The sequence below is a fragment of the Microcebus murinus genome, chromosome 6 (genome assembly GCF_040939455.1).
Source record: "Microcebus murinus isolate Inina chromosome 6, M.murinus_Inina_mat1.0, whole genome shotgun sequence".
Classification (NCBI taxonomy): Eukaryota; Metazoa; Chordata; class Mammalia; order Primates; family Cheirogaleidae; genus Microcebus; species Microcebus murinus.
Genome location: NC_134109.1, coordinates 45109483 through 45133024, shown reverse-complemented (window position 1 = coordinate 45133024; position 23542 = coordinate 45109483).

Below are 23542 nucleotides of genomic sequence, written 5' to 3'. Positions count from 1 at the left end.
CACCCTGATGACCTTCCCTAATCTTAATTATCTCCCAAAGGCCCTGCCTCCAATCAACATATGAATTTGGGAATTGTTTCCAACACATGAAATCTGGAGGACATATTCAAACAATAGCAGATTCCTAAGCCAGGATCTGAAAGATGAATAGAAGGTAACTGAAAAGGGGTTTGTGTAGAGTACAGAAGAATATTTCAGGCAGAAAGAATTGTGTAGCTACTAACCCTCAGGTATGGAGTTTGAAAAACTGGAAAATAGAGAATGAGGAGGGAGGGAGCAAATGTAGATTACTAAAAAAGGGAAACAACATAAAGCAATAATCATTTAGAGCCTGGCTTGGTGGTGTGCCTTAGTCCCAGCTACTTGAGACGCTGAGGTGAGAGAAGTGCTTGAGCCCAGGAGTTCCAGGCTAGCCTTGGCAACATAGCAAAACCCCATCTAAAAAAATTTTAAAAATTAGGGACGCACCCAAGGGTGTGGCATCCACCCAACAAGGAGTGTCCTTGGGCAGTCAGTGCTGGGTTCTGGGCTGGGGCAGGGGATCAGCCGTGCACTGGGGCTCAGGCTCAGGCAGGCCTGGCCACCAACTGCCTCTGGTTTGCAGCAGTGACTACAAGCTCAGGGAGAGGCAAGCGGGAAGAGGAGGTGCAGCCCCCTGGGTGACACGCTCAGCCAGGTCAGCCTGTGCTCAACAGGGGTGATGCTCTTCTCACCCAGGAGAGTTGGTGCAGTGGCTGGGCTTGGTCACCTTAGAGATCTTTGTGCATCTGATGGCCCTGTTGGTGTTGTCTGTGCTGCTGGCCCTGCATGTGGACAGCCTGGCCCAGGGCCTCTCCTGGTGGAACATGTTCATGCCCTTTCTCATCACTTGCGGGCTCAGCACCTACTTCATCAACCATCATGTCTGCATGACGCTTATAGAATACACAGAAGCAGCTGGCGGTGCTGTGCCTCTTCTGGGTCCTGGGGGTCCTTAGCCTCAAATTCATCTTTGAGATACTGTCATTCTGGAAGCTGGTGGAGCAGACTTGGGGGCTTTGACCTCAGAGGGAGCGCTGGATAGCTAGAGTGCTGGCCTTCAAGCCCAGGCCCTGCTAGTGCTGCATAAGAGGAGAGGTCTTGGTCTGAAGGCAACACCTGCTTTTGCTCAGTGGAGTCCCCAGTTTTCTCTATACTGAAGTATCTGAAAGTACCTGTTTCCTCAGCAGGGCTAAAAGGAACAGCCTTAATTCTTAAAATATATTTCTTGTTATTTCATGCTTTGTGGAGCTCATCCTGAATTGAGATCCTAAAGAGGGTCCCAGCCCAAATAGTCCTGAACTCTCTGACAGTTGGAAACTGAATGTAAGAAAAATATCTTGATGGGTTCTGAGTATTTTCCATGGATCCTTGGAAAATGCTCCTGTACAAAGGCTGCAAAGGACTTTCTGCAAGACTCAATGATTTCCTCCAGCCAGCAGGGCTGATCTAAGAGCTCGCTGCTCCTCGATCCAGACCAGACTTCATTTAGATGTCTTTGTTAGAGATACAAAGTGTAAATGAGCTTGTACCTCCTCCCCTGGCCATGGGAGAGAATGGCCCTTTCTTCATTCCAGCCTAGGCAGAGACAGAAGAATGTTGAATAAGGGCACAATTAGGGCCGTATCATCTGCCACCTGAGAAAAGAACCCTGCTTTTCTGGTGCCGCTTGGCTTCCTATCCCAGCAAAGACTGCAGTTTCACCACATTATGGCTGACACTATTAGCACACCTGAGACCGATTTAGGCCTTCCTAAGGGACAGAGGGAGGAACAGGTGCTCTGAAATGCACAGGCTTTGAGAACTACAAATGGGAAGCTTGTGAGTGGCCCAGCTTTGTTGGCCTGAGGCTTTGGTTTAATGCCAGTCAGGTGCTAAATGAGAACATTTGCTGAGGTGAAAATAAAGTAAGAAAATGTTTTCCTTAAAAAAAAAGTCACCTAGATACTGCAGATGCCTAATGTATTTTGAAAAAAAAATTGAAAGTTATTTTACATGAGCTTTTTTTTTTTTTTTTTTTTTTTTTTGAGACAGAGTCTCGCTTTGCTGCCCAGGCTAGAGTGAGTGCCGTGGCGTCAGCCTAGCTCACAGCAACCTCAATCTCCTGGGCTCGAGCAATCCTCCTGCCTCAGCCTCCCTGGTAGCTGGGACTACAGGCATGTGCCACCATGCCCGGCTAATTTTATATATATATATCAGTTGGCCAATTGATTTCTTTCTATTTATAGTAGAGACGGGGTCTCGCTCTTGCTCAGGCTGGTTTTGAACTCCTGACCTCGAGCAATCCGCCCGCCTCGGCCTCCCAAGAGCTAGGATTACAGGCGTGAGCCACAGCGCCCGGCCTACATGAGCTTTTTTGAGAGGATCATATCATAACATATTTGAAGAATGGGTTTAAGTCCCTATTAATAATCAGACATGTGACCTTCCTTAAATCAGTTTCACTGGAAACGCTTCGATAGTTTCTGCAGCATCTAGCACAGGGCCTTGCAAACAATTGTCACTCATATTGCTGAACCAGGGCACAGTCAGGTGTTTGTTTCACTCCATGACCTGTACTGATATTGTCATCATTCTCATATGGTCCCACCAAGGGCTTATCCTCTGTCATTGTTCTCATTTTGATGGAAAGGATATCACAAAGCTCAACCTGTTTTAAAATATTTCCTCAATAGGGTACTTCCTACCTGGTTTGACAAACACCCATAACAAAGGTAGGAATTGTCTTCGTATGTGTAGTCTTAAAATGTGTGCAACTGGTATCAGGCTTTTCACTAAATATAAATGAGGTCATATTAACTTTATACTGCTCCAATTATAACTTGAGCCCCCACTGGTTTGGTTGCTAGTCAAATATGTCTTGAATATGCCCTGTTATCCCCAAAAGGATGGCTTACATCTGCTCACAATCTGGTCTGTCTACTACAATAATCATCCAAGCCCACAATGCTCCTTTTCTTCTGGTCTAGCAACACTGAGTCTACCCATGTGACCTTCCTGGCCTCCAAGTATTGAAGGAAACTCATTGTTGCCTTGCTAATTGTGTGGCTCCCTCCAGATATTGGAGGTGGCCTCACCTTGGGTGCTGTCTTCTGATTTCTGCTAAGTTTCCACCGTCCAGGTACCAAAGCAGTGCTAAGCTGAGCATCAAGCAGGGAAGACCATTTCTCTTCCCAACCCTGAGCCACATCTATCACCTGAAACTTAGAGCGTCACTGCTCTGCTTACAGTCACAAAGATTCCTCTTTGGCCTCTCAGTTCAATTTCCAATCTCCAGGATCAGCTGTCTGCTGTCCTTCCTTTTCTCCTTGTCTTTTTTCCCTTCCAAAAATAAAACCACAGAACACCTCAGAGGTAAAAATCGAGGTTGACAAGCACAGAGCAGTACCATGTTTCCCCAAAAATAAGACAGGGTCTTATATTTATTTTTCCTCAAGAAGCCACCCTAGGACTTATTTTCAGGGGATGTATTATTTTTTTTTAAGTACGGTACAACAATCTACATTTATTCAAATATAATTAAGTCATCTGCTTCTGGAACATCATCATAACTCTCCAAACCCAAATTCCATCCTGAATTTCTTGCAACTCTAATTTCTTTAGAATCATTGGCCCCAATCTCTCATGTAGAGCAATAGAGTTCTCATGGGGCAGATAAAAAAGGCTGCTCACTCCATGAGGAAATGCATGCATGGGTTGTGCAGATAGGCTGCGTAGCCACACCCATCACTAGGTCTTATTTTCGGGGCAGGGCTTATATTGCACAAATGCCTAGAAATCCTACTAGGGCTTATTTTATAGGTAGGTCTTATTTTCCGGGAAACATAGTACATGATCTATTGGAGTATCTAACATCTATGGTCAAGTTAATGCCCTAACAAGGTCAGGCACCTTAATAGTTTCCCCCCAGAACAAAGGAATAGTCTCCTCCAAAGGTGAACAAAGAAGTCCCTATTTCTGGGTACAAAACAACCTGCAACTCATAAATGATACCTTTCTCACTTCTACTCACCCAAATTTCAGAAATCATGAGGCCCAGACCCAGCTAAGTCACCCTGAGCACAAGGGAAACTGCTACCCAGAAGGAAATCGGTAGCTCTTTTTCCATTAATCCAATAAACTTCCAATAACGTATCAAACTGGTAAAGGCATGAAGGGTCTAAACTCTTAAGGCCAATCAATGTCAATGCATGAAATACCTGGAATTGGAAAACTCTGGGTAGTTTCATATGAATCTGGTAGAAAATAGGAAGTCAGAGGATGAGAGAGAAAGCCTTCAAAAAGAGATTCTAGAGAGAAATTGTGTAAAAGACAAACTCTGGCCTATCAGTGAAACTGTAAACTTTTTTGGACTTTCTAAAATCACCCATAAGTTAATAAATATCATCAATAAACTCTGAAAACATTTTCATAAATATAACTGACACAAGATTACAAACCTTAATAAATAAAGAGTTCCTATTCTGGCTGGGCGTGGTGGCTATGCCTGTAATCCTAGTACCCCGGGGGGGGGGCTGAGGTGGGAGGATCGCTCAAGGTCAGCAGTTCGAAACCAGCCTGAGCAAGAGCGAGACCCCATCTCTACTAAAAATAGAAGGAAATTAATTGGCCAACTAAAAATATATAGAAAAACTTAGCCGGGCATGGTGGTGCATGCCTGTAGTCCCAGCTACTTGGGAGGCTGAGGCAGGAGGATCGCCTGAGCCCAGATGTTTGAGGTTGCTGTGAGCTAGGCTGACACAATGGCACTCTAGCCAGGGCAACAGAGTGAGATTCTGTCTCAAAATAAATAAATAAATAAATAAAAATAAAGAGTTCCTATTCACAGGCTAGAAAAAGTAATAAACTCCCATCAGAAGTTATAATTTAGCAAAAGAGGAAATGAAAACTTGAAAAAATATTAAAAGAATAGGCTAAAAACTTCATCTGGCACATTAGCAAAAAAATGTAAAGTAAAACAATAATTGCATGCCACTTTGTGCAAGGAAAGTTTGTTTGTGATCACAGAGGCCCCCAAATGGCATGCTCATTAGACTAGAATATATTCTCTGCGTAACATGAAGACATTGAAAGATATTTCAGCAGAAGAGTAACATCATCTTGATCACCCTCACCCCCTCTTTTTTTTTTTTTTTAAAGAAAAGGAAGATTAATTAGTCAGTGTGGTATAGGATGAATTAAAGAAGACGAGATTGCCTACCATAATTGTAAAGTTGAAGGAACATATCCAGAAATGGTCTGTGTAGGCAACCTGTAGGAGATCTAGCTTTGGAAAAACACATGGGAAAGGACTGAATTATGCGCTGACTTCTTCCATCCATGACACTGTCTCTCATTAGAACTTGCTGCCTCATAAGGGATGCTATTGTGCCATGAGACTCTATGTAAAATGGTATCACACAAGAATAGCCAACAATTCATTTTCAAATTGAATAGAGGTGTCCTTTTAGAGAAATTTTCTCTTTTTGCAAATATGAGGAAGCATCAGGCTCAAGAATTAGAGGACTTCCATTTTCAAAAAAGTGCTGTTTTTTTTTTCTCATTGCCTGTGAAACATGAGGAACAATTTTATCAGCCTCTGTAAAATGACTATGCTACCCATTTTTAATGGTCCTGCTTTATTGCAAAGATAGCCTACCAAAATGAGACTTCCTTAAGTTTGGCCTTACTGCAAGGACAAAGGGTTTTCTGATACATATTTTTAAGAATATGGCAACCTTCTTAGAAGATGCCTTTCCCTAAGTGAACATAAATATTGTTTCCTTCTTTCGCAGAAATAACTAAATAGCAATTCTGTTTAGTTGGCAATAACACTGAGCAAAAAAACATTTTTCCTGCCCAGATTTCCTTCTGTTTACTTCCTATGTTTTAACTATGTTCTCCAGAGCTCACTAAGAACATGATGATGCAATGGTGGTTTACCCTTTTCCCAACTAAGGCATGCTGTCATCCTGGTACTCAAGTGACTATAGAATTAATTGTTTTTTATTACTTATTACTATTGCATGGAAGTATTTTTCAGAGCCCTTCCAGGCAGAGCTCTAGGTACCAGGAAACAGAATATTTGGGTTAGAGTAACTTTCTCTTTCTCATTGTGGGTAGGTGCTTTGGGTCTTGATGATTCCAGCTCTCCTTAGCAGCATCCTTCACAGAAATGGAAGGGAAAAAAGTTCAGAAATCGGGGACGCTTGTGTATTTCAAGATGTGTAGACAATAGTAGCATGTGGAAATGAAGGAATGGACTAAGTATGGCACAGGAAATTAGGAAAACTACATTCTAAACTCAGCTCTACCACTAATTAGACATGTGACCTCTGGCAACACTTTCACTCTCACGGGATCTGACTTTTCTTATTTGTGATATGAGCAAATCGAGCTAAGGTCATTTCTAGCTATGACCTTTTATGATTGTTTTTCCTACCCCAATGTAGGATGACACCACTGCACTCCAGCCTTGGGTGACAGAGCAAGACCCTGTCTCAAAAACAAAAAATTAAAAAAGAAAAGAACGCAAGTATGTCCTAAAATAACGCCTTTCAGATGTAACTTCTTATTACCTGTATTCTCAGTGCAAAAGTTGTAAACAGTGTTAACTCTAAGATCTTCCAACATGGTTGTATCCTTTCATTTCACCTTTGACCCAGCCAAGTGGGCCGGGCTAAGAGCACAAGGAATTACCTGGAATATTTTCAGGCTTCCATTGTCCTGCCTGACTTTCCCACCTGGTTCAATGTCTCCTTACCCAGCTGTCTTCTTGCATCTGTATCTGCTTAGCCAGCTTCCAGCTGATTGGCAGGTTATGATTCTGGACTTTGACACCATTCTCCTGCCTTCCTGATTGTAGGTCTTCATACTTGGCCAGATACTGGATGCATGTACCAAGCCTTTGGACTTCCTCTTGATATATTACCCAGACATGAGGTACCTGGTTTAGGGCTAATTAGGGTAATGGTGGTCAGGAGTGGGCATAGCACCCAAACAAAGACATTTAAACTATGTTCTAATTTCCCCTACTTGTCTTCATTTGTTGAAAAAGATACTATGTTTTGGACACAAATGTAAATCTACAAAAATTTATTTTCAATTCGCTTGTTAGTAGTCCTACCACCACTGATGGCTAGTTAATTGAAATATAATAAATAGCGATTTCCTATGCTTCTATTTTTCTAGGTGACAAGCCAGCAGAAAATATCATCAGAATTGGGTACTTAAGTATTAATAGCCAAAAGGGATTATTGACTGATGGTTAACAAAGCTTGCTTGGGAAACTTTTCTGAGGTGAAGCAAGGGTTAACACGAGTCACTTTCAGACCTGGGAAAAATAGATTCATTGAAACAAATGTACACAAATTATACCTAGATTTGGATTTTGAAAAAAAAAAATGATAGGAACAAGCAAACTAGCCAAACACTCAAGAATCCCTGATGGAGTGGTCCTTTCTGAGAAACACATCAGAACAAAGGTTAATTGGAAAGACAGTTTCACAAACACAGCCCAGGCTTGCAGAGAGCAGTCTTACCTTGTGCACAGCAAGGCGCCGATTGGCACAGTGGCTGGAGCCTGGACTTTGGAGCCAGACAGTCCTGAGTTGGAATCCTGGCTCCTGCGCTTACCCTCTGTGTGTACAAATGACAAAATCTTTCTCAGTTTCAATTTTCTTCAAATGTACAATAGATTATCTTAGAGGTTATTCTAATGATTAAAGGCAATGCATATAAATCTCTTGCTCAATAAATGATTGCTCTTTCTTCAGAGATAGAAGGTCAAATTCTAGTGACTCTCTCACAGTTGGCAGGCTCGTTATCTGGTTGTGATGGGTAATATACATATATGCCCGGATTTGAAAGCACAGCTGGGCATGGCTTGTGATTGCGAACATGTCCCACAGAGGCCTCTTTCTAGACTTCCCTTCTTTTTGCCAAGTAGAGATAAATGCTGATGGAAACTGTCACTTGTCACATTTCCAGCGCCCAGGCATCTCCCTAATCTCTCTGTTCCTCTCCTAGCAGAGCTGCCAGGGAAGGCGAATGGAGAGTTCCGACAACAAAGGATCATAGCTTTGGCGTCACTCCTCTGCGCATTCAAAGAGATGCTCCAGACGCTCAGAGCTGGCTTGGAAGAACAGGCTAGAGGAGCCCAGATAGAGTAATAGTAAAAGATCGCTCTACACATTAGTTTGAAGTAAAGGCTGTATGTTTGTATGATAAAATATTACCACTTCAGTGCGGTCACAGTCATAATTAATCACAGTTTTTGTCTGTAATGCTGCAATGTTAGCGAGAAGGGAGTCCTGGGAAAATGCTCTGGGTTTCTCAAATTCATCTCGATGGAAAGTGCAGAACTTCTGGATGTCACTGCTGACATGTCACGGCTCACTTCCTTACCATATGGGCTCTCGTTTCCTTATTTAATTCGCAACTTTTTTCAAAATATGAGTTTGCCTCCCATGAGTGACCATCAGAGTGACAGCAATTTTGTAAGGTCAGGGTGGAAATAGGAAACAGTTCCATTTTCACTCTGATTCTTCTTTCAGTCAGTGTCGTACGAATAGTCTGTTCATTCAGTGCCTCAGCTGCCTCAAGTCAAGGGACAAAGAAAATTAGAATCACTGTCTACAGATATTATCATCGCTTAGTAGTATTGATCATCAGTTCACTGCTACATGATGCCAAATCAAGGAAGATAGGTAGAATAATTGCCTGTAAGCAAAGTCTGTTTGACCCATGGACAATTGCACAGATCCCTTCAGACTCCTGTGCAAATCCCTGAACAGAAGCTTGGTAGGTTATTAATTTGCAACAAAGGCAAATTACATGGATTTATAAGAAAGTTGATAACATTCTAAAAGTTATTTAATTACAGCATATATATATGTCTATCTCCTTACCTTTAAGGTCTTCAGAAAAGGAAAGTGGGAGGCATTCTACCATATAGTTCAGTGATATGAGATAATGTGAAATATTAATAGATACAGTACATTTGACCTTTGCCCCTAGTTCTTGTCACACTTGGAATTTCTGGAGTGACAGGAATGTCTTTTGTTATTCATAATGAGTCCCTTTGATCAAACCCAAGATTTTGCTAATGAGGTGACCTAGGGTGGGGCTCCTGAATTGCCTCAAGGTGGGGCCAGTCACAGAAAGATGAGCTGACTAGGATGGGGTGAGGTGGCTCATGCCTGTAATCCTAGCACTCTGGGAGGCCGAGGTGGGAGGATTCCTCAAGGTCAGGAGTTCGAAACCAACCTGAGCAAGAGTGAGACCCCCGTCTCTACTAAAAATAGAAATAAATTACTTGGTCAACTAAAAAAACATAGAAAAAATTAGCCGGGCATGGTGGCACATGCCTGTAGTCCCAGCTACTCAGAGGCTGAGGCAGAAGGATTGCTTGAGCCCAGGAGTTTGAGGTTGCTGTGAGCTAGGCTGACGCCACGGCATTGTAGCTTGGGCAACAGAGTGACACTCTGCCTCAAAAAAAAAAAAAAAAAGACCAAATGACTAGAAGATTGGAGGGTTGGTAATTTCAGCCCGGACCTCCAGGAAAGGGGATGGGGGCTGGATGTTAAGCTCTGTAAAAAGTCTTGCACAAGAGTTGGGCTTCCAGATAGCTGAACAAGTAAGGGGTTCCTGGAGGGTAATTCCCCAGAAAGGGCATGGAAGCTCCACACCCACCCCCAAAACCTTGCCTGATGCATTTCTTCAATTGGTGTTTATCTGTATCCTTTGTAATATCCTTTATTAATAAAATGGCAAACATAAGTAAAGTGTTTCCCTGAATTCTGTGAGTTACTCTAACAAATTAATCAAACCTGAAGACGGGATAGTGGGAGCCCAATTTGTAGCCAGTCAGTCAGACATATAGTTGGCAACGTACTACTTGCGATTGGCATCTGAAATGGAGGGCATTTTTGTGGGATTGAGCACCTATGGGATCTGGTGCTATCTCCAGGTAGACAGTTTCAGATTAAATTAAAGGTCACCTAGCTGGAGAATTCACTTAAAAATTGCTCGTTATGTGTGGAAGAACCACCACACATCTGGTCACAGAAGTGTTCTACATGTGAATAGAAAAACTGTTTTTTTCCTTTTACAAGTGGTTTCTAGATATTTTGTTTTTCATGAATCAGTTAAATTTAAGACCAAAAATTGGAGAGATTTGTATAAGGTTGCCAGCATTTAATTTTGCCAAATAAGAAAATCAATACGGGGATTTACTAGAAATTATTGAAATCATTTCATGATGAAAGACAGTTGAACACAAAAGTGATAGAGTGAATATAATTCCAGAATAAAGAATGATCTTTCAGGCAGGATGAGGTGGCTCACTCCTGTAATCCTGGGAAGCCAAGGTGGGGGGATCACTTAATGCCAGGAATTGGGGACCAGCCTGAGCAAGAGCAAGACCCTGTCTGTCTATATTAAAAAAAAGGTCTTTCCATTTAATAATAGTAGCTAACATTTACTGAACACTTAATATACACAGGGTGCTGTTCTAAGTTACTTGAATGTGCTATTTTACTCACACAACCTTGTGAGATGGATACTGTTATTCTTCCCATTTAACAAATGAAGACATTGCGGTACAAAGAGGTAAAGTCCACAGTAATACAGTAATGGAAGAGTTTAGATTTATTTATCCACAGTCCATGGTTTTAGAAACTATGTGATAAGCCGTAATAAAACCTTACATGTAATACATTTAGCTTCCTAAATAAAATGGTTACTGTTTTAGCATGTTCAGACTGTTATTAACAAACTACCACAGACTGGATGGCGTATAAACAATAGAAATTTATTTCTCACAGGTCTGGAGGCTGGGAAGGCCAAGGTCAAGTTGCCAGAAGATTCTGGGTCTGGTGAGGGCCTATTTCTTGGCTCACGGAGTATTGTCTTGCCGAATCCTCACATGGTGAAAGGGGTCAGAGGTCTCTCAGGCTTCTTTTATAAATCACTAATCCCATTCTTGAGGGCTCTGACCCCATGACTTAATCACCCCCTAATACTATCACCTTGGGAGTTAGAAGTTTAACTTATGAATTTGGTGGGGGGAACAAATATTCAGATCACAGCAGTTACATAACTTATTTTTCTCATTTTGACCCATCAACTGGTGAAAAAGTGGTCACAGAGCTGCACCAGTCCAAAAAATCAGGGTTCCTCCTGAAGAAGAGGCAAGAGGTAGGCAGTGACTGGGGAAGGCCAGAGTAGGCAGGCCTGGACCTCAAATTTAGACTCCTGATGTTATCTTTAAATGTTGCTATACAGACATTATGCAGACACTGAGAGAAACCACCTGGTTTAAGAGACAAAAGAAGTCTTTCCTCAGGCTGCTTCTGGCACCCTATTATCACACACACCACCCATAGTGCACTGGGGATTGATTTTTTCAAAGTTTGTAATTATCTTCCAGAAAACACCATTCTACTGGCACTGAAACCACACTGTGAGGAAGAGAGTACTTCTTTCCCGTTCTTTACATTTCCATAGATGGGCATGCCAGGACTCACTTAATCTTCTGCCCCCTCACTCTCCTCTCTTCCTGGGAGATGGGATAACTCATCTCACTGGGGAAGTGGCTTGGCTCCATGCCTTTTGGGTTTGTCTTTCAGAGTCAGTCTGTCCCCAGGATGCCTACATCTTCTGCTCTTCCCTGTGTTTTGCTTTCTGAGGCAGCTGTGCCCATAAGAGTGGCAAATGCAATTTGGGGAGAGGTGTGAGTAAGCCACTTTCGCTTCATATCTAAAGTCACATTATCCAGTTAGTTTTATCTGTTATAAAGTTAACATGTTGGTATTTATTTTTCTGTCTCCTGTGTTTTATTTCTGATTTGGTTGCAAATTTTGGAAACGAAGAAAGGAGCTGTTATTTATTAAATCCCTAAACTCCAAAACTGTGGCACTATAGAATTGTGAGATGGACCTTGGAAGGGACCTTAAGAGGTCGTCTGAAACCATGTCTAAGCTATGTCTAAGCTTCATAATAATTATCCTTTACATTTTTCTTAGCAATTACTATGTGATAGGCACCAGACCGCAAGCCTTCTGCATGAATGAACTCATGTAATTCCCATAGCAATCCTATGAGATAGGTACTATTGTGTCACCATTTTACTAATTGGAAACTTGAAGTTTGGAGAGGTTAAATAATATGCCCAACATTACAGAATGATTCAGTAGCAGAGCCTTGCTGAGGGGTGAACAAGATAAACCCGATCCCAGCCCTGTATGGATAAGACAGACGTTAAACAATTAACCAAATCAATAATTGATGACAGCTGTAATGAGTGGCAGACACATGCAGAGCCAATACATAACCTCAATTCTGATTGGGATGTTCAATATGACAGATGTAACCTGAAAAATAAAAGTCAAAAGATACTGGCATATTACTAGAATCCCATTCAGTCATTAGTAATTAGTCCAGTTCATCATCATATCATATATGACCAAAATGTCTCCCAGGGTGTGGCCACTTGGGTTTGTGGGATTCTATTCAATTTCATCAGATTTCAAAAGCAGGAATGGTTTCAGCAACATATGGCTTCACTTTCAGGCATCTGGCATAACTGAGCTAAGAGAATATCATTTCTTGTTCTGAACCTCTTTCAAAGTGTGAACTAAAATAAAATTTTAAGACTCACCCCCTCACCGGCTGAGTGACTGGACCCCCTTGTGGCCAAAGGAATATCCTAAAACTAAATTGTCTGCCAGGAGGAGGAAGGTCAGAGTAGGGCATGCCTCATCATGCCCTACTCTCTTCTTGGAGACATCCTTTGTAACCCATTAACAGGCCTAAGGGTATGCAAGACAAACCTGCAGGTCCTCAATTTACACAACAAATCTATGTCCAGTGGCTGGTCTATGATTAACAGACCTCATTATCTTAAAACATTCCAAGCCTTTAGACAAAGCTTCATGTCTTTAACCAATTACAAGCCAAAGAATCTTCAAACCCACCTACAATCTGTAAGGCTTGCCCCCACCTTTCTAGATGTCCCACTTTTTCGGGCCAACTAATGTATGCCTCCCACGTATTGATTTTTGACTTTATCTGTAACCCCTGTCTCCCTGAAATGTATAAAACCAAACTGTAACCCAGCCATAGCCAGTCCACTTGCTCAAGGCTTCTTGGGCGTGGCTCCTGGTCATGGTCCTCAAATTTGGCTCAGAGTAAATCTCAAATTGTTTTACAGAGTTTGGCTTTTTTTCCCCGTTGACAGAAGCATTAAGTAGTATTGGATTTTCTTCACTGCATAACTCATTTCTTCATTCCTTTACCCTCAGTTGTGATTCTTCCTCTTCTCTATTAAACCCAAACTTTTCCACCTTTGGAAGAGACGGTTAGGTTAGGCTCCGCTGGTCTGGATACAGGCAGCAATATTAGTTTAGTAAGTTCTTTCCTGTCGGTCGACTCCCACTCATTAGAATATGGTTACATAGGTATAGAACTAGTGGGCTATTTCTACCACTAGGCAATACAGCTGCATTCAAAGGCCAAATTCTTCATTGTACACCACCTATGGTAGCAAACCCAAATACTATTTCATCTTTGGTACCTCTGGGATTGTATGTCTTATAGTTGTAAATCTATCTGTGTTCTGCTGTCTTAGTGTTCCTTTGGTTCAAAATAGTCAATACTTGTTTGCTTTCTCCTGGGAAAATCAATACCATACCTGATTTCTTAGGTGCCAGGGGTTTATTGAGATATCCTCCTAGTTTCACAAGTCCTCCTCCAGGACTTGTGATTCTATTCTTATGCAATACATTCATGAATTTTCTTTTGTCATTTTCCAAAGCTGAAGTAAACTTTAAAACTAATCTTTCTATCAACTCAGCTCAGAAAGGCATATGATTTCCAAAGAGAAGTTACAATTGTATTATTAGCTAGGATGCAGTTTATCCAAAGGAGACAAATAAATCCCTTATTCTTGACAGACTAAAAACTATTTGAAAATTTCCCAAACTAATATTAATAATGGGAAACAATTAAGAAGATTCCTGGGTCTCACTGGCTACGATAGGTAATGGGCTCCCAATTTTTCAGAAATTGCAATGGCATCGCATGACTTAACCAAGTCATGGGTAATAAAACCACTTTCCTGGGAGCCTAAACATTAATAAACCTGGGCTGTGCCCAATTATCATATATCTTTCTACCTTTTTCACTTGAGAGATCTGGACAAGCCTTTGGTGTTCTGAATTCAACTTCTTGGAATTCATTAAAGACTAATTACTTGCTGCATTCTCTTAACCCAGTGGCAAAACTTGCTAGCCTTGTCTAAAGGCAACAGTTGCAGCAGTTAAACTACTAGAGGTTTCTGTTGACTTGGTTTTAGGGTCTCTTTTAAACTTAATGGTCCATCATGCTGTATACTCTTTGTTGCTTGCTAAAAATATACAACAGCCTCAGAAAGTAGGGTTACTGCTTATGAAATACTATTATGTTTTCTCATTTTTTATTATGGGACTTTAAATTCTGCTATTCTTCCATTATCTGAAGAAGGAGAAACTCATGACTGTTCAACCTTTATTCATGAACTATCTGTGCCCGACTTGATTGAAACTCCTTAGAAAATCCAGACTGAATTTTGTTTGTTGACAGGTCATACTTTAAACAGAAGCAGGAAAATACCAGCTGGGAGACACTTTAACAGATCTCATTTCACCTCCAGGATATGACCCTTTGCCAGATCAAAATTTGTGCAGATGGCAGAACTCGTTGCACTCATTAGAGCTTGTCGATTTGCTAGGGATGAGAGAGAGAATATATACATTGACAGTCGATATGATTTTGAGTAAGTCTATAGTTTTGGAATGCTTTGGATACAACAAAGGTTTTTAACCTTAGTAGGCCACCCTATTAACAATGGTCAGCAGTTTAAGGAACTTTTTTATTTTTTTTTATTTATTTTTTTATTTTATTTTATTTTATTTTATTTTATTTTATTTTTTTATTTTTTATTTTTTTTTTTTGAGACAGAGTCTCACTTTGTTGCCCAGGCTAGAGTGAGTGCCGTGGCGTCAGCCTAGCTCACAGCAACCTCAAACTCCTGGGCTCGAGCGATCCTTCTGCCTCAGCCTCCCGAGTAGCTGGGACTACAGGCATGCGCCACCATGCCCGGCTAATTTTATATATATATATCAGTTGGCTAATTAATTTCTTTCTATTTATAGTAGAGACGGGGTCTTGCTCTTGCTCAGGCTGGTTTTGAACTCCTGACCTTGAGCAATCCGCCCGCCTCGGCCTCCCAAGAGCTAGGATTACAGGCATGAGCCACCGCGCCCGGCCAGTTTAAGGAACTTTTAAGTGCTCCAATGCTTCCTAAGGAGGGAGTTATTATACAGGCAGGAGCTCATGCAGAGGATAACATGGAAGCTAAAAGAAATGCTCTGGCTGATCATCATGCCTGATAGGCAGCCCTTGCTAAGGTCCTGACACCCCTGAAACTCCAAGAGACCAAATCTTTGGACAGATTCAAAGAGGCTATTATAGAATGATTGTGCTTTGAATTGAGTTTGTTGTTGCTTTGTGGTTACATCTAAAGCACCACAAACTTCAGCTTCCTTTCGTGTTACCATGTGCTTAGGGAGAGAGCTTGGTAGTGATGGATTTTTCTTAATGTTATAGCTCCACCCTCAACTTTCATTCTTCCCTGTGCTTCTGTGCCTCAGAAGAGATCTCTCTCCATGCTCTTGCCCCTCCCTCCGTGGCAGACTGCTGTTGCTTGCTGCTTGGTGCGTGAGAGCCTGGGATGGAGGGCAGAGACGGGGAGCATTTGTTTTCCGGTCTAGCTCCAGTGTCTTAGACAGGTCCTGTGTACCTAGATCCTTGAGGTTAGAGTAAAGGGTTCCCAATGATCCTGCCTATTCTCCCTTGGCATTAAATTCTGCCTTGTATCTTGGTGCTTCTAGAGGTTTTATGCTCTCTCAGTAGTCCACACTCCAACTATAGCAATTGGTTATAAATGTTAGCTGGATTTTTGGATTCTTCCTACTGGCCTTGATGGTGCCTGATGCCTTTTTGCTCCAGGGCTCTGCCACATGTAAGTCAGTGCTCACACCCCATCTCTCCTTGGACCGGCATGTCTTTCCTTGGATTTCAGGCTTCTCTGCTGCATTGTGACCTCAGGTCTTGGATAGGTTTAAGAAACCCTATTATTAGTAATTTGTACATTATCTAGCATGTCCTTGTTGTTAGGGTGGGAGTGCCACTCTTTCCTGCTTTATGCATTCTAGACAGTAGTGAACTCCTGCTTCCTGATCATTGTTGGAGTGAAGCTTTTCGTTGCCAGAGAAATAGGGATTCAATAGAACAAAAACGTATTTAATTTTGTGTTCTTAACTTGGGGAATTCCGACCTATGTCTCTAATCCTAATCCCCTTCCTGTGACTGTTATTACAGAGCTTTGCAAAGCCCTGCAACTTAAATAGCAACTTCACTGTCCATATTACATACAATTCAAATTCAAATGACACTCAAGTTAGCAAAGTTAGTGAAGTTACTAGAGACTCTTGAACTTCTGTGTCCTAAAATATTGTTAATGACTTTAATGACAATAAGATCAGTTTCTTCTGGATTTCATTGACTGTCCCTCATGGGTTAGTAACAGGCCAGCCCGTAGAACTAAAGTTAATAATTTGAAATATTATCTCTAATTCTGGAGTCTATCTGATCATAAGTAGACATAACCAAATGTTGCAGGGGAATCATATAGCATACCCAGTTTTATCATCAACAACTATACACAGTCTTTCCTAAACATTTAATATCCTTTGTTTGACCTAAAACCTGGAGACCTGATCTTTTGGAAAAAACACAAATGAAAGACAGCCCTGAGCCCTAATGGAAAGGACCCCATCAGGTAATATTAATAACTAGTCCACTAGTGATACCCCAAAGGGTTGTTCCTTGGATTCATACCTCTCAATTAAAGGGGCATAAACCATCCTTGAATTGCTTGAATACAGTCCCTGCAAGAGATCTCAAGCTGATGATCCTTATAGGAACCCTCCAAAAGCCATACAAAATATGAGACTCAAAGAAGGGCTAGATGACTAAAATTTTTATACCTTATAGAAAAGGATAGAAGCTTAGAGCTCCTGAGGGGTTGTGGTGACAGGTTATAGAAGAGTGAGAGGAGGAAACACAAGGTGAGCAAAGGCTGTCTTGTTAAGCCTCTTAGGTACAGCCATCATAAGAGTAGGGTGAGTGCCTGCGGAAATCTCAGTTTTGGGGAGGTGCCAGACCTTTCTCTGTCCTTAGGCAGATAAAGAGGTCTCAGACAAAAACTTCTGCTTGCATCTGCTGTTTACCTTACTAAGGTAGATAGATGTAAATTTTCTTTGCAGAGGACAGCTTTTCAGATCTAATCTTGTCTGCAGTTCTCTGAATAACTGATTCAAAAAATGCCAAAGAAGTACATTTTGGGGTGGCATATTCTGGCCTCCCACACTATAAAATATTACCTATCCAAGAATATTGTTATAAAAAACTGCAATCATGTTCTATTACTTTCATGATCCCTGTTTCATGTTTGAATCTTTGCTATATTTGAAAGCCATTTTGATGTAATATGTGTGGTAGGGTTCAATTTTATTTTTCATAAGGTTCTCACTTTCTTTTTTTTTTTTTTTTTGAGACAGAGTCTCACTTTGTTGCCCAGGCTAGAGTGAGTGCCGTGGCACCAGCCTAGCTCACAGCAACCTCAAACTCCTGAGCTCAAGTGATCCTACTGCTTCAGCCTCCCGAGTAGCTGGGACTACAGGCGTGCGCCACCATGCCCGGCTAATTTTATATATATATATATATATATATATATATATATATATATATATATCTTTTAGTTGGTCAATTAATTTCTTTTCTATTTTTAGTAGAGACAGGGGTCTCGCTCTCGCTCAGGCTGATTTCGAACTCCTGATCTCAAGCAATACCATCCGCCTCAGCCTCCCAGAGTGCTAGGAGATTACAGGCGTGAGCCACCGCGCCCCGCCGGTTCTCACTTTCTTACTTGTTCGATACTGAGTGTGCTGGCCTTGGTTACTTATTTGTTTGGAATCTTGAATGACATTTTCCCAAGTTCATGTTAATAAGAGTACTCAAATTCCACGTTAGGGGTAGTTTTTAGCAATTCATTCTACATATTGTTTTCCCACAAATGCTGGCTGAGTGCAATGAGGGAAAAAAATTCTATTGAAACTAGAACAGACTGCAGCTGTTTTCACTGAGCAGGGGAGTGGCATGATTCACAACAGGCAAGATGGCTCTTTGTTTTAAAAAAAAATATCTTGCAGACTTTTGGGGTGGGAAAGGTGAAACACCCTCTCTCCATCCATCTCACTCCAGTGCACAGTCGGAAAGCTGTGAAGGAATTACTTTGCATGAGAAAAGTAAAAGGAATTGAAGGTCAGAGGCTGGCAGCTAGGAAAACCAGAGGTTGGGAAAAGGATCTGGGGAGAGAAGTAGGGAAGATGGCAAGGAGCCAGAGCCCAGACCCCAGGAGAATAGAAACCACCCACCAAGGAGAATGGGTAGTGGCTTTTCATATCAGCAATTTTTAATATTCCATCTTAATTTGTTGCTTGCACTTCATTATGCTATGATCTTCTGTTACCCTTCCTCTCCTACAAAGGCCTGCCATACACACCAGCTCATACCACTGCTGCTCTATGGGGAGTGGAGAAAGTGGAGGTGGTGTTTCCCACCAGGGCAGAGAGAGGTGGCAACAGCTGGCAGGATGCAGGGGACTATGAGGAAGCAGACTGCACAGTGGACCCACCAGTACAGCCCACCCCATCCTTAATTCTCCTATCCCAAACATGCACAGAAAATGTAAGCTCTAAGACAGCAGGACTTCTTTTTCTTTCTTTTTTTACCTGCTTTTCATGCTCTTTAGTGCCTAGAATAGAGCTTGATACACAGTAGTTATTCAATAAAAAGTTGTTGGAATAAATGAATGAAAATCCCACCAGAGGTCTTGGATTTCCTACAGTGCTTGGGATGGGGGGGGGGTTCAGCCAGAGTATTTGAATGTTAAAGCAAAAGGCGAACCCAGAAGGCTGGAAACTTGGGAATCTGTCTTTCATTTATCAGTCTGGAATCTTGGCTGCTTTAGCTCTGGTCTCTCATGTGAGATGTCTGTGTGTATATTTGAGTTTACTCTCTATGGATAAGCAATTTGTGATACCGCAGTGATGGAGAGGTCTTTAAAATCTCTAATTACTTCCTAAATGGAATCCCAGCTGCGAATGGTTCTTCCACTGCATATTACTATCACATTTCCTATGTAAATCCATTAACTCAATCTCTCAGGGGTGTTACACCTGCAATGAGATGGGTTTGGGGGCTCCAGGGCAGCCTTTTAGCCAGAAGTTTATTCCCCCATATGGGGATCATTTAATTTGGGGAGTGAGAAGATGCAGAAAGAGAAGGCCTTTGTTCAGGAGTCCTGTTGTGACTGTGGTGAAAATCAATCAGTCTCAGCAAGGAATGGCCTTTGGGAGTCCAGTAAGAAGAGAATTGGAGCTTTGTTGAAGAATTCGTTTAGAATATGGGATGTCCTTACCACGGCTGTGATTCATGTGATCCTCAGTGATCAAGTAAAGTTATAACTGTTCTGCATGGGGCTGGCAAAGCGTGAGATGCATCTGTGGAAGTACTCTTCTGAGGTTAGGAAATGCTGGGGAACTTGGTGGTTTGGTGCTTGGAGTAGGGGCTACCATTTTAAGATGGCTATTTGTTAGACCGGGAAACCGTAGTACCACAGAACAAAGACACAGGGTCACTGAGGCTGAAATCATCAAAAGGAGTTTTATTGACTAGCTCGAGCTAGGGTCCAAGTCCCAGTGCACCGATACAGCAGCCTCTATTTGGGCAAAGACCCCGCACACTGTGGGACAGGGACCTTTATACCCTAGGTGCATAACCTCTATACACGCTTGCCCGTTACATTGATTGGTTGGCCCCTTGTGCCCATGTGCTTGCCCTTTTGTTTCATCCCCAAATTTACTGCCATCAGCCCGCTCAAACCAACTTCCTAAAAACAAGCAATATACATAAGCTAAAAGAAAGCACTTAGCCTGAGGCTTCACATATTAATAAAATATTTGGGGACTTTTGGAGGAGAATGGTGACCTTCCTCTGATTCTCTGAGCACACAAGTCTCTAGGAATTCTGGGCTTCCATTAGGACACACATAAAATGGGAGTAATAATGCCTACCTACCCTGCTGGATTTTGGTGAGTTTTAGAGATAATCTATCTGTAAATACCTAGCTGAGTGCTAGATACACAAGAAATACTGAAAAATGGTAGCTGTTAAGGTCATAAATATTTTTAAGATTTGCTTAGAAATAACTATACAGCAGGCAGTTCAAGAAAGTCCAAATAAAGGGCCGGTGAGAGGCCAGATTATTAACATATTAATATGGATAGAAAGTACATGATTGGTACTTTCTCTTCCTCCATTGCTGGAAGCTAGACAAGAGGCCATACATTCTCACATTCACCAGAGCTGAAATATGGCACAGAACAAAAGGCATAACTTCATTTTGCAATTGTCTGGAACTCTTTTTAGGAGGTAGATTTATTTTCTTGGGAAAGCCTCATGAAGTAAAGGAAATAATAATGAATAATGAGGGTAATAACAATAATTAGCATTTCTGACCATTTACTACGTACCTGGCCCTATGCTGATCACTCTCCTGGCATTTTCTTACATCCTGTGGCCCTAAGAAATCCAGGCTCTCTGGTGCTGGTCCAGGAGGTAGCAGATACGCTGGGTCAAGGAACTTCGTGCTTATTTTGTTAAATTCAGTGTGGTTACATTTGGTCTGTTGGTGTAGACTGCTGTGAGCTTTTTGTGATCTAATTCAGCCTTTACCATTACTGCTCTTTCCCATCTTCAAGTTGTCTGAAAATTTGATCATTGGGCCACAAATAACCTAATTCAAGTTGTCAATGAGAACTTAAATTAGTCAGGGACAAGAACAAACTCTGCAAAACGCTTTTGGAAATCTCTCTCTGGGGTAACTTTCACTCATAACTCAGCATTCCTTGGGTTTGGTTTTACCTATACTTTTGAGCAGTCCATGTTTATTCAGCTTGTCCAAAGGATACCATGACTGTTGAAATGCAGATTTACAATATCTATAGCAGTTTTGTGATTCCTATCACGTTACTAATCTTCAAAAAAATGTTTTTCATGAGTGTTTTTTTTGTTGTTGTTGTTCTTCTTTTTTAAAAAGAATTTCGCCTTTTCTTTATTCTATGATCTTTGAGGAGATGAGTGTTCTTAAATTCAGAGTAATTCCTTGTGATCACAATTTTCTCTATAAGTGGTTAATATATTGAAAACATTCTAGAATTTTTCGTAGCATCAATGGCAGACTTACCTGCCACCCACTTTGGTTTTATAAAATTTATATTCTTTCCTTTGTTGAAAATCAAGGGGAAAAATATTTTCCAAATTTCTGGCAACTCTTTTCTGTGGTATGCCCTCGATGATCTTAGAAAAGTTTCAGAAAAGGGAGAAAACTGGAAACCAGATCTCAAGGGGCTGAATTAATTAGAGGGGAATAAAAGTCAGGTCTTAGATTTAATAATACTTTCCTTTAACATGCTCAAAGCATCTTTCTGTTTTGGGTTCCACCATCAGAATAAGACTTTCGGTCCATTAAGAAATGCATGTGTACAGAGCCCTTTGCCTTATTTCTGGCACTTCTCCCTTCTGTCAGATGGTTATTTCATCATAGCACAATTTATTGAACTTGGCACCATTCTTATCCTTTCATATTTGCAATTATTGCTGTTTCAAATATCTCTTTGATAATCATAATTGCCTAGAAATTTAAGATTATCAAAAAGGAACATCACAAGAGTGGTACCTAATAAAGAGTTTCAACTATTAATTAATCTTCTAAAGCTTTCCGTTGCAATCATTTATTCTTAACGGATAAGAGGCTTGAGAGAGGCTTAACTCCTTGCACTCAGCTTTGGTTTGACCAAATGCATAATTGAGTTTCCTCTCCCATCCTGAGAATCAGCTGCGGCAACACTAGAGTCTGCTGCATTGGCCAAGTACCTTTTCCCAGTACCGAGGTTGTCACGCACATTCTGGCAAGAGGAGACTCCAGAATCTGCTGTTCAGGGCCCAGGGGTCAGGAACTTGGAATGCATTATGCAGCCTATTTCTAGAATAATGTTAAAACAGATCACCACAGGTCTGGAAGTTTTAATATTAACTGGGCTGCTTTTTAAACACCAAGATCAAAGTTAACCACATAGACATTCCTTACATTGGGGCACAGATGTGTTTGTGAAAAGTCTGTAGAAATTGAGTTGTAGATTGGATTATATTTTACAGGAACTCTGGTGACTTAATAGTTGAAGGTATGCTATTAAGATCTTTCTTTTGAAACGTGAAAGAACATTCTCTGATGTATCTTCTGTGTACACGCAGAGTTTTATTTGATAATTTTTCTCAAAATAGATTTTTTTTTAAAGCTTGACTCTGCTTCTTTAGGACAGACTGAAAACAGTGGAGCACTCTGGAAGCCAGTGTTTCAGGGCCACATGCTGTGACATCTGACTTTTGGCATCTTTAATGTTGACTGCACTTTCTTTGGTAGGTACATCGCCCTGGTCTTAAGAAAAATATATATCATAATTATCTAAAACAGTTACTGATACTGATCTTTTTTTTAACATGGTAGTTTGAGAAACCTTAAGGAAATATTAAGTAAACTTTAAGTAAACAATAAGTAAAGCTTTATTTTAAAAGCTATCATAGCTTTCTTTTCTGGCTGGTTTAGATAATGATATTCACGGGCTAAATACATGATTTATGTTAAGTAAGTGATTTAAAGAAAATAAAATATATATTTGGTATTATCAACATCAATACAATCATAAAACTCCAATAATCTGGATCACATAATTTGGAGCCTAGAGTCATTTGAATATGTCATGTGTGATTACTTTGAGATCATCAACCATTCTCAGCCCTTGCTGTGCATTAGAATTACTGAAGAATTTTTAAAAAATACTAATGTCTGGGCCCCACATCCAGAGATTCTGACTTAATAGGCCTGGGAAGTGTACTAGAGACTATATTGTCAAAAGTCCATGGGTGACGCTAATGTACAGTCAAGGCTGAGAACCATTATTATATGAAGCCTTGCAACTTAAAATATGGTCCATGGACAGTGTTAGTCTCACCTGGAGCTGATTTAACATACAGGGTCCTCTGCCCCACCCCAGGCTTTCTGAATCAGAATCTGCATTTTTAATTAGATCATTAGGAGATTCATTTGTAGCACCTTTTAAAAATTTTTAATAGCACTTTGACTTTTGAAGTGTTTTCATAGTCATTCTTCTATTCACTTGTGCATATTGGAGGGGTCCATTTATCTGTCCCCCATTTGGTGGGGACAGACACTGATGTAGATGCTGAGAAACAAAAGTAGGGATAACATCTGGGCCTTCTTGTCCAGGAAATTGCAAAGGAGAGCCATGGTGGAGGTTGG